At 46.5% G+C, this 14,580-nt stretch overlaps 2 non-coding genes across 2 annotated transcripts; one reads left to right on the top strand and one right to left on the bottom strand.

Moving 5' to 3' along the window:
- Positions 1-13,852: 13,852 nt before the first annotated feature.
- On the bottom strand, positions 13,853-13,924 carry TRNAT-UGU. Its single transcript has one exon. It is a non-coding gene; the product is annotated as a tRNA-Thr (tRNA).
- A 122-nt stretch (positions 13,925-14,046) lies between these two features.
- TRNAT-UGU lies at positions 14,047-14,118 on the top strand. Its single transcript has one exon. It is a non-coding gene; the product is annotated as a tRNA-Thr (tRNA).
- The last annotated feature ends 462 nt before the right edge of the window (positions 14,119-14,580 follow it).

The raw sequence follows: 14,580 nt of genomic DNA, 5'->3' as shown, positions 1-14,580 counted from the left end.
GCCATTGCACCAGGCCGAGTGGCACTGGCACCACCGCGTGCCTCTGCCGTACCCGGACGTGACGCTGCCGCATGACTGGCATTTGGATCCGGAGAGGATCCCAGTGCCGACGGCGCCGCGGACGGCGAGGGCCCATGCGGAAGAGGTGCGGCGCCGACGGGTGTTGCTGACGTCGGAGCAGCGCGCCGACCCGCACTTCGCCGTCGACTCGCCCAACTGGGCTCGATGGTTCTCCTTCGAGCACGGGAAGGCGAGGCGACGCGGCGTCGACCACAGCCTGCCGCCGCCCGCGCTCATCGTCCGCGACGAGGACCAGGAGGCCGAGGCCGCCTACCAGGCGGCCATCAAGGAGAGCGAGGAGGAGGAGCGGTGGAGGAAGGCGGACGAGGCGGCTTTCAAGGCTGCCATGGCGGAGGCCATGACCCTCTCCGCGGCGGGCGACTGCGTCGTGCCACCGGTGGCCCCGCCGTGCCCGCCCAAAGCCGAGCCGGAGGAGCTGGTCTACCTCGAGCGCTACTCCTGGACCGGAGTAGTGCGCGAGTGGGTCAGCGCTCCGCCGATCTGGCTCGGGGCGACGGAGAAGCAGGAGGCGGCCTACCTCGAGCACTGGGGCCGCGTTCGGCTGGCCGAGGAGCGCCGGGAGGGCGAGCGCCTGCAGATGCTCGAGCGCGAGGCCGAAGAGGAGGCGCGCCAGGCCCAGGCAACAGCGGCGCAGGCAGCGGTGACAAAGCCCGACATCACCGCCGTCTGGAACACGGCGTTTCCCTGGGCCGCCCCTGCGCCGACGTTAATCGACCTCATCGGTCCCGACGCAGCCGCCGCCGCCGCCGAGGACGCCTAGGGCAGCACGTCGTCTAGTTTTTAGTGTTTTAACTAATATAATGTGGACTTTAGCCGGCTTTCGTGGCCGGCTTTTATGTTTAATTAAATGCATGTATTTATTTTCAAAATGCTTGCAATACTTTTTTTTTGGCCCATCGATGAAATGGGTCGGGTCAGCGTTGGGCGCTCGCGCCGACCTAAACACAGCACCGGACGTTTGTGTCTGCCGAACCGACCCAAACGAACAAAAAGCGGACAAAAATGCCGTTTGTTTGGGTCGGCCCGTTGGAGTTGTTCTTAGTGCTAGCGCCGACCGGCCTTAAGCCGGTTGTGTTAAATTTATTCTTTGCAATGTTGTACTATGATGTGGCATGTGGTTGGCTAGTATCAAAGCTCTGCAGTGCCTCTGTAGACTATAGGCGGCCAGGGGCGGAGTCAGGACGAAAAGAAAGGGGGCAAAGATGTGTATGATTTTTTTCTGCGAGGGTAATTTACAAAAAGTGACCACACAAGCATAAATATAGAGAGTATAGATTCGCTTAGAAGATCACCTGCGATGAATACGAAAACCGGTACAAAATCATATACTATCTCTTTCTCAGTTTACAGGGCGTGCGCGTGCCCCTAGGTCGTTAATTTGACCAACTTAATACAAGTCATATATTACAAAAAATATATACCAATATAAACTTCAGATGCTCTATTTTTAAACCGTATAATTTTTGTGTTATATAGTTTATATTAAGGTGATAAAATTGACAACCTAAATATACGCGTAAGACTTATAAACTAAAACGGAGGTAGTATTTGCCTATAAAATAATTTCATCACACAAAATCATGACAATTCGTCACAAAAGCCAAAGTGAGTTTGGCCGTTTAAATTAAAATGACAACATATGTGGTGTTCCTAAACTACAAAAGAGAACGTCGATCTTGTTGAATAAAATTTGTAACCTGCAAGTTGAAAAGAATGTACTAAAATCAAGGGAGGCTGTAAACATTGATAAATAAGAAGGAAAAAAAAACTTGACTCGATTGAGCTTGAAAATATGTGATTCTCTTCCATTTAAATGTACCTCGGAGAATCGTGTTCATATCAATTATTTCAATCATGTTGGCAGGTGTTGTTAAAGTTGTGTCGAATATTATTGTACAAGTTAGGTTACAGTTGGACTTGGAGTCACACGGTGTGTAGACAGGATACAGAGTCGTGTCCAAGTAGGACACTTGTATCCTAGGCCTCTCATATATAGCGGGGATAGACACACGATATAACCTATGCCAACATAATAGCACATGCACGCGGGGGAGCCGGCGGCGTGTGCCGGCGCCCGGGCGGCCGGAGTGCGGTATTATAGAGGTGTCATAGGGAGGAGCGCCCGTAGTCATGCTCCGGGAATGTAGCCATGATGGTGAACCTCGTTAACAAATCTCGGTGTCGTGCTTGTGTGATTACTTGGTCCTTGGTAGATCGATGAAGCACCTCGAATTTATTCTAACAAGTGGTATCATGAACAAGGTTTGATGTTCGAAGGTCACAGATTGTTGATCTAGAAGAGGGATGCCAATTTCGTATGGTTCGCGTGGAAGTAGAGAGGAGCCAAGATCGCGTACAAAGGCGATGGGTTTGATACTGCGCGCGGTGTGCCTGCGATGATATAGGCACCGTGAAGCAATTGGGATCGGCGACACTTTTCGGCGGATTAAACTAGACAGTTCGCATGAGATCGATGGAAGCAATGTGGCGTACGTGCGGCTTGACGGTGACTGGGCAAGCAGCAGCAGACGCGTGGCGGCGGCAGCGCGATGGATCATCCAGCGTATGCAGCCTAGCGTGCGGACGCTGTGGACATGCGGGTCAGGCGCTGGTAGAGTTCAGGCCAAGGCGACCTAGGCAGCAACAGGGCAGACAGCCGGCCGAGGCAAGGCACGAGCCAACAGGAACGTACACAGGGCCCATCCAGAGGAGGAGGCCATGAGCTAATCGATCGGGAGGAGCAGGCTGCTGGTTTTGACCGGTGTAAGAGATCGCGTGAGATTTGTTTTGGAAAGAGAGGACGGGGCCCTCGTGTGTGACGCGGACGATGGCAGCAAATCAAACGGCAGAAAGATAATCCATTGAGCTGTGCATCCATCGAAATTAGCAGGAGCTTTTGGCGGAGATAGCAAAGGGCTAGCATCGGCAATTGTGCAAGGAGCGGACCACGTGAAAAGACTAGAAGACATTTTGGTTGGAATTGCTACTAGTATACGTAGGCATACCACACAGGATTTTTTGCTCGTGTACTTTGGCATAGCTGGGAAAGCTCAAACAAAGGTGAAAAATTGTTGGCACAATAGAGATGTTTCTAGTGTTGTGGGAAGTCAAGTGAGCTAAGATGGAAATATCATGTAATGGAAGAGTTTTGCGGAAGATGATTTGGGAGACTGAAGAGCGTTGTGCGGGATCATGCATACACATGGCGTCAAGCAATGCACGAAGATGTGCGGGCGGACACGATGCAAGGTGGAGCATGGTTGCAGTCGGATAATTTCGACTGGGTCGGACTGGACTGTCTGACGGATCGACGGGGATGTCGGTCAAAGCAGAAGATGGCGGTGATTTCAACGACGACGACATAGGAGCGTGATGCTGATGGTGGCCAAACTTCTGGGGCGTGGAAACACGTGGTGCAGGCCTGAGGGCTTGTGCGGCTTCGATGGACTATGGCGCAGGGTTGATTCAAGGGTGTGCACACATGAGAGTTTAAAGTCGACAGGATGCGGGGTAGCATAGCGCAACTACATGGAGTCATGTTGAAGGTGGAGCTGGAGTCTGACGGATGACTACACTCTGAGTTGACGGAGGGGCTACGGCGTAAGTTAACGGAGAGTCGAAGCCTATTTCAGCGGGGTAGCGAGAGACACGTGGTTTCAGACTGGGTACCAGTGGTCTGATGGAGACGTGATACTCGGCATCGGTCGGTGATGATCGGTGGTTCTCTGCAGTGGGGGTTGAGGCAGTGGGGGCTAGCTACCCGGGAGGCTCGACCAGGACAGCAGAGGCTCGACGCAGTGATAGCAGCGAGCGTGCGGTAAGCACGGGACACAACGACAGACCAAGGCACTAATGGTGAGGCATGTTGTCAGACATAGTGTGCAGGGGTGCTGAAGCAGTGTTGACGAGTACCAGATTCAAGTTGGTGACTGAGTTTATCAGTGCTAGTTGATTGACATGAGTTGACCATGGAGAATCTGAGAAAGTGGCAGAAAGTCTGAAATTGTCAAAAGCTGAGAGTACATGGCTGTATATTCTGTAGTGTTTCAGTGCACATGACAAAGTGCGGATGACAATGACAGAAGGAGGCGGAGTGCTATAGCTGTGGGACATGTCAGAGACTATCCGGGAAAAAAAGGATGAGACAACTGTGAATTTGACTCAGTGTGACACAGGGCAACGGTGAAATTCATTCAAATTTCAGAAAGACGGTCAAGAAAAAGCGATGATGTTGAGTTCAGGTAACTCTTGTATGTGACATCCAATATGTGAGTTGTTCATTTTCACGCAGATAAGTTATCGGTGTGTGATGGCGTTGAACGTAAACTCCGGAAGTTGGGAGCACAAAGTAGAGTAATGAAAAACTTAACTTTGCTCAAGTGTTAACTGTGAAGAAGACGAGAAGGGACTACAGTTGCAGGTGGAGTCACATAGAGTCTGGGAGTAGCAGCGGTGCTCATGGCGTATCTCAAGTCCAATGTACATAGAGGTTCGACACACGGACGAATTCAAGGTGGTGAAGAATATTCGCCAAGGTGGAGTTTGTTAGAGTTGTGTCGAATATTATTGTACAAGTTAGGTTACAGTTGGACTTGGAGTCGTACGGTGTGTAGACAGGATACGGAGTCGTGTCCAAGTAGGACACTTGTATCCTAGGCATCTCATATATAGCAGGGGTAGACACACGATATAACCTATGCCAACATAATAGCACAGGCACGCGGGGGAGCCGGCGGCGTGTGCCAGCGCCCGGGCGGCCGGAGTGCGGTATTGTAGAGGTGTCATGGGGAGGAGCGCCCGTAGTCATGTCCCGAAGATGTAGCCATGATGGTGAACCTCGTTAACAAATCTCGGTGTCGTGCTTGTGTGATTGCTTGATCCTCGATAGATCGACGGAACACCTCGGATTTATTCTAACAGGTGTAGATTTTGCAACAACAAACAAAACCTCCATCTAGGTCCTACCAATGTCAAATAGTTGAAATGGTAAATAAACTGCACACATGGAGGCAGCAATTCCTTATAGATTTTGTTGTACTCACATTCAAACTTATTCTACAAAAAATATCACGCGAAGGTATACTGAATGAACCTAATTGCCAAATTGTATTGGTCCATTATACACATAGTTGATAATTTGATAAGATTAACTGAGTTTATAGCAAGGTAATTGGCAAAAAAAAGAATTTAGAAATGAGAAGGATCGAAGAAAGAACCTAAAACTTATGGCTTACCTTGATCGATAAGCTGCCGCTTGTTCCAAGCCTCCAATTGACTGAATTAGGGTGACAAGCAGGAGGACGTGCATGGCGGACAAGGTTCTCCCCATCTAGTCCCCGTGCTCCACTCCACTTCTCTTATTTGTATCATGCAGTTTTTTAATTATGTCCTAAATATCCCTTCCATGTTTATCACCGTGTGTAGATCTTATTTCTCAAACTTCAATATTTTCCTTAGCCAGATGTTGGAAACGATTTAGCATCGCCTTGATGCATCAATATAATGACATATTGAGATGACGGTGATACAACAATTATGAGATCCACGCCGGTACATTGGACGCTCCATCAACATTCCGCAGCATTGAATGATCAAGGAGTTGTGCCAGCTTGCGCAAGATTTCTCGAGAAAGATGAGCAAAAAATGGGCCGCCTATATGTCAGCTACCTGAATTTGTTTTTGGCATCAGTCGAAAATCCGAGACATTGGATGTCGAATGGATGACTAGACGGCTGTCTTCAATTGCAGCCTGCTTTCTTCTCCCCAATGAACATATCAACGTCTGATCCTCCAACCGCCCACCTGCCTTCACCCCCTGCGGCGGCTGGGCGTTACCCCTTGCTGCCCTGCTGTTATCTACTCACCTCAAGCTCTCCACTCTCGTTGCTTGTCATCGTCGCGACTATCTCTGTAAATCCCCCCGACCTCCTGTTCTTTGGCACCGGCAGCGCCCGCACCCACCCGCTTCCTTGCCTCCGCCTCATAACGTTGTCCTCGCCTGGCTGAGCCTCGCCATGGCCAACGCTCGTCGTTTTCGCTCCTCACACCGCTTGCTTCTTTGGACTCACATGATGCAGAAAAGTGACTAACGCTAGAATATTTTTCGGGCACCTGATATTTGCCAAATGCGACACAGAATTCGAGTTCCACGAGAAGAATTTTTTATTTTGCAGCCAACAGCCAGCCTAGTCACAAGAAGCTTCTCTTTTATAGCAAGGAAAAATTGTCTTCATCCGCAAGAAAAAAGGAAAAGTTGTTTAATTTAGTGCATACCAAGTCCTATAGATCAAAGTAGATATTAGTTGACTGACAAGTTCGGTCAAGAATTTCGTCGGGATTTTTTTGGGTCAGTTTTCCCCGTAAGTTTGCCATCTTTGCCCCAAAAATAGATGTTGTAACCTCACTCTCTAAACTGGAATCCGTAGGAAAACGTCCGTAGGTGTGTGGCATTGCTCCACAACTAACTGGCCACACGTAAGATATTCCAAAACTAAAGTATGATGTGTTGACAAGTTGACATACGGGCTGACATGTCAATTAGTATGTTCCAACGGCTCGAGTCCAAGCATGCAACTATGATTAGCTTGATGGTTGGTGGTGCGGTTGAACTCGTCGATTAGTCTTTGCCGATTTCCCCAGTAGATACGCGGAATTAGCCAGTTTTAGGCATCACTGCCAAGTGCCAAACATACAGCTGCCACCGATTGGACAGGTGATAGAGAGTAATAGTACTATGTGTCAACTCTACGATGTTGTCAGCCAACTTGAGTGCATCGAGTGGTCGTCGAGGTTGTTACATGGCCGCCGGCACCGTGGGTTAAGTTGTTGCTTTCGTGCATGCCGGGGGCACTGTGGTTGAACGAGCGTTTTCTGATTGGCAGGACTTCTTCGCGGAGGCAGGAGCGGAACGGCAATGCGCTTTTCCGAATGACTAGAGTCTAGAGGATTGCTGACCACGCCTACCACGCGGTGGCGTGAACAGTAATGTCACTTATCATGCTTGTCTCATGGACTATTTGAAACGAGCGAAACGCGGGAGTGTTCAAGCAGAAGAGCGCGCCACCGACTGCATTGCTTGCCTCCATCACGACCGAGGCTAGCCTCTGGATCATCGCTGGTGCAAAAAAACTAAGGTCAATAATATTGCGAGAGTAATTCCCATGCCGTGTAATCGGGTTGCTTGTAACAAACTATATTCTCTCTTATTTAATAGATGAGGTAAAGCTTTTTCCTTTGTTTAAAAAAAATGTCGAGGCTGATGACACAAACCCTTTGGAGGCAGGCTACTTATAAAGATAACTCGTAATTCGATCTGGTTGCCTAGAAGAATAACCTGGTTGGCAAGTTGCATTGGTTTAAAGTTTCGTCAGTCCTTGCAGGGAAGACTAATCCAACGCACAACACACAACTAACTAACCGCATAAGTTAAGCTTTATGATTAGCTTCGCAGTTGGTGGTGTTTTGTCGTTCAAAAGTTGTGAATGAATTCGTCCACCCGGTCAATAGATACGCATGATGTGCAGATAGACATCTTCGCCGAGCAGACAGCTGCCACCGAACAGACACGTTTTTAATAGCGGTTTGGACCGGTGAGACCGCGAGAGACTGAGAGTACTATACATATGTGTCAATTTCGCGGATGCTGTCAACGAAGGTGGTGTGCTTGAATTAGTCGGTCACGCACGCAGCATCTGTGCCGCGTGTGGGTGCATGCACTGAATGGTCCAATAGACCAATACTATCTATAGTACTTAAGTATAAATCTTCCTAGAGATTTCAATATGAGCTACATACAAATGTATATAGACATATGCAAAGTACATTGTGAATTACAAAACCCTCCACTTGGAAGTTTTGAAGTGCAAGCAGAAGCAGACAAGGGCAAGAGCTACTGCTATGACCTGAACTGAACGAGTTGTAAGGTAGGTAACCTGTCGAAGTTGGAGGCTGCAGCCACCCTGCGTGGGTTAAGCCGTTGCTTTCCTTCAAACGAGAGGCTACATGCGTGAAATGGTCTCTCTCCGTTGATGGCTTATACATATGTAGTGTACGTATTGCTACGTGTGTAGTTTTAGCCGGTGCACTGCACGCCCGCCCGCCCAACTAACCACTACTCTCGCGATTATAATAAATTAACTGAAGGTTTATGTTTGTTCCAAGTCAAAGTTTGGACAAGTCTATAAACATATACATATCAACATCGTCTACAAGATAATACCAGTTTCAGTAAATTCTTTGTAAAATGTATTTGTATACTATACGGGCCTTATCACATTTTGTAAGATATCCCAACAGCGACGTGTAGCCGTTGGTGTGTCTATGTGCTCAACTGCTCATACGGTTTGACACGCCATTGCAGACTTCATTATATTATTTATAAGTACATACTTTTGGTTTCACGATGCCTGCGTTTTGTTAATTAAACTCGTGAATTAGTCCATGCGTGGAATTATTATGTATGTACACTCACAGTGGCATGTTTTTCGCTGTTGTAGTCCCAAAAAAAAAATCTGTGCTGCAGGATTTTATTTCCTTTTTTTAGTAAATGCAGTATTTTATTTCTATGACCGAGTTTTTGTCGTTGTTTATATAAAATTTTCAAGAAACCGACAGACCAACAGCCCAAAGGGAGACAAGGCCTAGGCTGGTTGTTGCATGGGCAGCCAAAATGGTGACCCCTCAAAAAAGAAAAGACCCAATAAACTGCTACAAAGCAAATAACCATAGATCTTCTGTAAGAGATTCCTGTTATGATCCTGTCATTAAGGATCAACCAAAAAAATCTTGTGCTTCAACATTTTTAAGCAATAATTATGATTTAAGTGGATGAATTGCAATATTTATAATTTAAGTGGGTGAATTGCAAAAATGTACAATTTTAAGTTCCTAACATAAAATTAAGCAGTGTCATACAATTGTAGCATCCAAACCTTGTCACATGCACGGATATGGGAGAAGATATAACAACCAGAAAATTGACTAAGCAACAAAAGGCCTTCCTAGCTCTTATCCAATAAAGCAATTCCGGCCTTTTAAACTAAAAAGTAATCCAATCTCACTATGTTCCATTTTTAGAAGGTGGCTCGGAGCCTAAAGAAAATTAAGTAGTGTCACACGATTGTAGCATCAAACTGCCACCACATGCATAAATATAGGAGAATATTCATCAGTAAAAAAATATGTGTACAAAAAAATATGAACAAGTACCAATAGAAACAAATATTATTACAAGGTAGAATTAACTACTTGCATTAGTATTACTATAAAAGAAGAGAGGAGATGAAAAAAAAACTTGAAAAATTATGACAAAAATTTCTACAAGGATTTCACTTGTTTTTGTATATTGTGGATTTAAGTAGATCAAATACAAAAAAACAATTCTATTACATGTTCCTGACACAAACTTAAGTGGTGTCACACAATTGCATCATCAAACCACTGTTGCATACACCAATATAGGAGAAAATCCAACGGCTACAAATTCAAATAAGAAACAATAAAATCATGAGCCAGGAATATTAGCACAAGCGAGAAAATAAACATACTTTTTATGCAGTTTTTCTTTTTATCAATAAGCAAAGACACATAGTTAAACAAGAACAAATCATACAAACATATGTTATCCTAAGATAGGTTATTGAATTAAGGGCATTGGTATTACCTAAAAGAAGAAAGAAAATGAAGAAATAAAACTTCATGAAACGGTGACAAAAACTTGCACATAGATTTTATATAACTTGCACTGTTTCACAATAGCGATGACAAGCATGTAATCGTAGAACTTTCAAACACTAGTATGATTTTGTACATAGATTGCATAGAACTTTCAGGCAATAGTATGATTTTGTACATATATTGCATATAACTTGCATGTGTGTGTCCATCTTATACTCGGTGTTGATAGGAAAAAAATAACAGTTTTAGAGATTAGTCGTCTCTCGAAACACTTAAAAATTGAAGTGCATCTCATGCCAGTGGCATGTCCTCTGCATCTCTCTCTCTCTCTCTCTCACAAACATACACACAAACAAAAAGAGACCAACACACATACACAAAAAGAATAAAAAACAAAAATGAGGGAATAGTAGTCATGAACATTTAACCCCCCCTAAATATCCTCAACACGGAGAAGATGGATTCACACATGACAAGACCATCATGCGCGGATGCATACACCCACCCCTACCAGGGCTCCTATATCTCCCTTGACACGAGATGGAGCCTCAATCGCCTAAAGCGAGCTTACAGTAGGCCAGCCCAAGTAGTGTTGGTTTTTTTTACTTTTGTTTCATTTCAAAATATTATTAAAACATATTATTTATTACAAAATGAATTTACTTAAAACGTTCACCACATATTTTAAAATGTTAACGAGGTGTATAAAAATTGTTTGCGTAACATCTAAAAAATGCTATAGCCTTCAAACAGAAGTATGTGAAATTTTAGAAAAATATTCACGTGTTTTAAAAATATGATCATGGTATTTTTAAAAAATGTTTGTACAATGTTAAAGAAAATGCTCAGAGCGTTTTAAAAATGTTTCATGGCATTAAAAATTGCGCAATTTTAAATAAATGTTTCATGTTATTACAAAGATGTTCAATGTGTAATTGTAAAATGTTTATCATGTATTCTAAAAAAGTTTGAAACATCCCACAAAGATGTTTGAACCATATATTTTTAAAAATATACATCATATATTTGAAAAATGTTGATCGTGTATCAAAATATTCTCCACAAGTATATGAAAATGTACAATGTCTAATGGAAAAAGTAGGCATGTGTCGAGAAAATAAAAGGGAAAAAACTAAAATAAAAACAATAAAACCGGTGAAGAAATGCAGGAAAACAGAAAATCAAAGAAAAGCAAATGAAAGGAACAGAAGAAATGAACCGAAAATTGAAAAGAAACCATGAAGGAAAACTGAAAAGAAGTTGAAGGAAAAAGATGAATAGAAAAACGTCTAACTCGCCGGACCACTAAGGGAACTCTTTGAGACGATGCTATCTTCGAGGTTGTAGTAAGCGACTTATAGTTCCGGCGCACCCCTGCTGCCCTGGCGACAGACTGATTTAGTAAGCGGCCCAACAATTTCGTGCGCTCATATGGTACTATTGCATAATGTTTTTAGCTCAAAAAAAGCATAATGTTTTTTTAATGGTTTCAATTGTACCATAATGTTCATTATGTATCATCAATTAATAAAGAGAGCGCACTTGTTTCAAAGTAGATTTTGCTATGAAGAGGCATTCCAAAATTTTTTGCTAGGAAGAGAGTGTGTGACATTTCCTTTTAAATGTCAATCAAATGCTAGCAGCATACGACACAACATGTATCTCAGAGCATCTACAACATCCGTGCTATATAAACGTTGCACCGTAAATTCATCGTTTTTAGCGCACGCGTAATCGCTAACCGAGCTCCAGCGGAGGCGCAATAACCACACACGCGGCATAAAGAGTTCAGCGCGCGGTCCGAATCATCATCGCGCGTCGTTTATATGGTGTGCCCGCTTCCGCGCGCCACACACTCGAGCGCTCGTGGTGGCATGGGCGGCATGAGAGGCGGTGGCATTGGCGGCATAGGTGGCGGTGGCATTGGCGGCATGGGAGGCATCGGTGGCTTCAGAGCTACCATGGGCGGCATGGGTGGCATGGGTGGCTTCGGAGCTACCATGAAGACCATGGGAGGCATGGGTGGCTTCGGAGCTATCATGGGAGGCATGAGTTTTGCGTCTCTCATGGGAGGCACGGGAGCACTTCCGGGCGGCATGGGCGGAATGTCTTCCGGTGTGCCTCATCACACATCTTCCGTTGAAGATCTTGCCAACACCTTCCGAGCTCCACATGATGATGCGGCGTGCGACAATGAAGAGGAGGAGGAAGAATCGTCTCGAATGAGGAAGATGAATCGGAGAAAGAGGAGGACGAAGACGAGGATGAGGCATGATTGTTGAGATGTGCCATTCGTTTGTGTGAACTTTGTCATAAACTTCGTTCGGATTTTGAAATTGGTTAGATGATATTGTGGAATGAATTTGAACTTTTATGTCATGAACTTGTTTGGTTTATGTTTTTGTTTTCATGTTTCAAATATCATCATCTCCAAAACTCAACATATGACAAGCGCCGGCTGCTCGCGCACTAGCGCGTCTGCTAGATCGGCTCGCACGCGCTAAACTTTGCAGCGGCCGCTGAAGCAAGCGCACCGCACAAAAACAGACGATCCACACGCCGCAAAAGATTTTTTTAGCGTGGCTGTTAGAGATGCTCTCGGACGGTGGTTGAACTATCCAAACATTTATGAGATTGCAAAATACAGATATACTCCCTTCGTTCTTAAATATAAATCTTTTTAGATATTTTAAATGGACAACAACATACGGATATATATACACATATTTTAGAGTGTAGATTCACTCATTTTGCTATGTATGTGGTCATTTGTTAGAATTTCCAAAAAAAACTTATATTTAGCAAGGGAGGGAGTATATACGGAGTAGTCAGAAATTCTAACTTCCAAAAAGCAAAAGCATGCAAGAGAATCTACCTACGTCGTACTAATATTTCACTTTCACTACGCGCTCGACGATTGTGACGAGATCATCAGCTCTCCTGTATTCACCAGCAAACTACGTACTCGCCGCCGGCCAGCCTAGGGTGCGTGAACACTCTCGCCGTGGCCACCGGCCGGCAGCTTCAAAAGAAGCTTCATCCGGTCGTAAGCCACCAGCCCAATGGCCGCCGCCGGCACCGCCTTGACGTACGCGATCCCCAGCCCGGCGTAAAGCCGCCGCATGCCCTCCTCCCGCGCGATGGCACGGATGCCCTGCAGCACGCCACCGGTTGCCAGTCCGAGCTGCATCCGTCGCCGCACCACGCCCAGCGGGTACGTCGCCGTGCTGGCCAGCTGCGCCGCTGCCACCCCGCACGCCAGCTGCGCGTCCGCGCGCCCGTCGCAGCCCTCGGGGAGCCGCCGCTTGAGCCACTCGTACGCGCCGAACTTGATCCCCGCCCTGGGCAGCGCTCGCGCCAGCGCCGGGCACGCGCCGCGGTACAGCCCGCGCACGCCGCCACCCTCCGCGTACGCGGCCCGGAGGAGCCGCGCGCGGGTGAGCTCGAGCGGGTACGTCGCGAGCAGCGCGGTGCCGCCGGCGGCCGAGCCTGCGAGGAGGTCCACGACCGACGACGACGGGGCGGCCGTGGCGGCGAGGAGCCAGCCCCTGTACCGCTCGTAGGCGGCGAAGTGGAGCGCCTTGGACGGGAACACGCGCAGCGCGTTGGCGCCGTTGCCGCGGTAGAGCCCCGCGACTCCTTCCCGGCGGTAGATCCCGACGAGCGTCCGGACGGCGCCGACGCCCCCGGGTTCGCCGCCCGTTCGGCAGAGGAGCTTCACGCGGCCGAGCGAGGCCACGGCCGTCTTGGCCGCCACGCCCGCGACGCCGCCGGCCAGCATCTCCCTGGCGTAGGCCGGCGTCGAGGCGACCGCTGTGTCGAACATTGCTCCGCTCCTCGCGGCCATGCCGCTGGTTCTGGTGCCCGCACGCGTCGGCGTCGGGTCGGCCATCGCTCCTGGACCAGCAACGCGCGTTCACGTTCGGTTTGTGCCATCGGTTGGTTCTGTGGTGCCGTACGTGTAGATCGTTTGGTGCCGGCGACTCGTCGGAATCAGAGTTCATCACGACCTTTTTGACAAAAGTGAAATTTGTACTCCCTCCGTTCCAAAATAAAGTAGGGAGTATAAGATATTGTTAACTTGAGGGAAAAAAAATGCCCTCACGCAGGATCGAACTACGGACCTTCAGTTTACAAGACTGACGCTCTACCACTGAGCTATAAGGGCTGTTTTGTTATTGTAGCTGCATACGTCTTATCTCACATTAAATAATGAAATGATCAATTCAGTAGAAGATGACGTTGATAGCTAACTAATTTATAAAGTACATACAAAAAATAAGCAAAACAGCCCTTATAGCTCAGTGGTAGAGCGTCAGTCTTGTAAACTGAAGGTCCGTAGTTCGATCCTGCGTGAGGGCACTTTTTTATCTGTTGCTACTACCTAAATACTCCACCGCAACACTTATGAACTTATTATGAATAGCTGAACAAGAAAAGTTCTTCCATATGTTTGTCACCTTTCCGCACTTTGATCAAACATAAACTTGGCAAGATTTATAAACCTCGGATACAAATCTTGGGGACATGCACAATTATCATGATTAATTTTTCCAGAATCTATTGGTTGTTTCAAGCATCTACACTATCTTGGTTTTTGGTATGGGGTAGCAAGTAAACTTTGCCTTGCTGGTCAACAAAAGTTAACATGGTTTTCCGCATTAGACAAGCCTACTGCAAGTGCTTGATTTGGGTTCTCATGACAATATCCGTTTCTCCTTTGGTGAATACTCCCTCTATAAAGAAATATAAGATCGTTTAGATTAGATCAAACACTCTTATATTTCTTTACAGAGGGAGTACATGATTAAGCTCATCTAACAT

This window comes from Triticum urartu, chromosome 5 (assembly GCF_003073215.2).
Source record: "Triticum urartu cultivar G1812 chromosome 5, Tu2.1, whole genome shotgun sequence".
NCBI lineage: Eukaryota > Viridiplantae > Streptophyta > Magnoliopsida > Poales > Poaceae > Triticum > Triticum urartu.
This window is presented reverse-complemented; position numbering and strand designations above follow the sequence as displayed.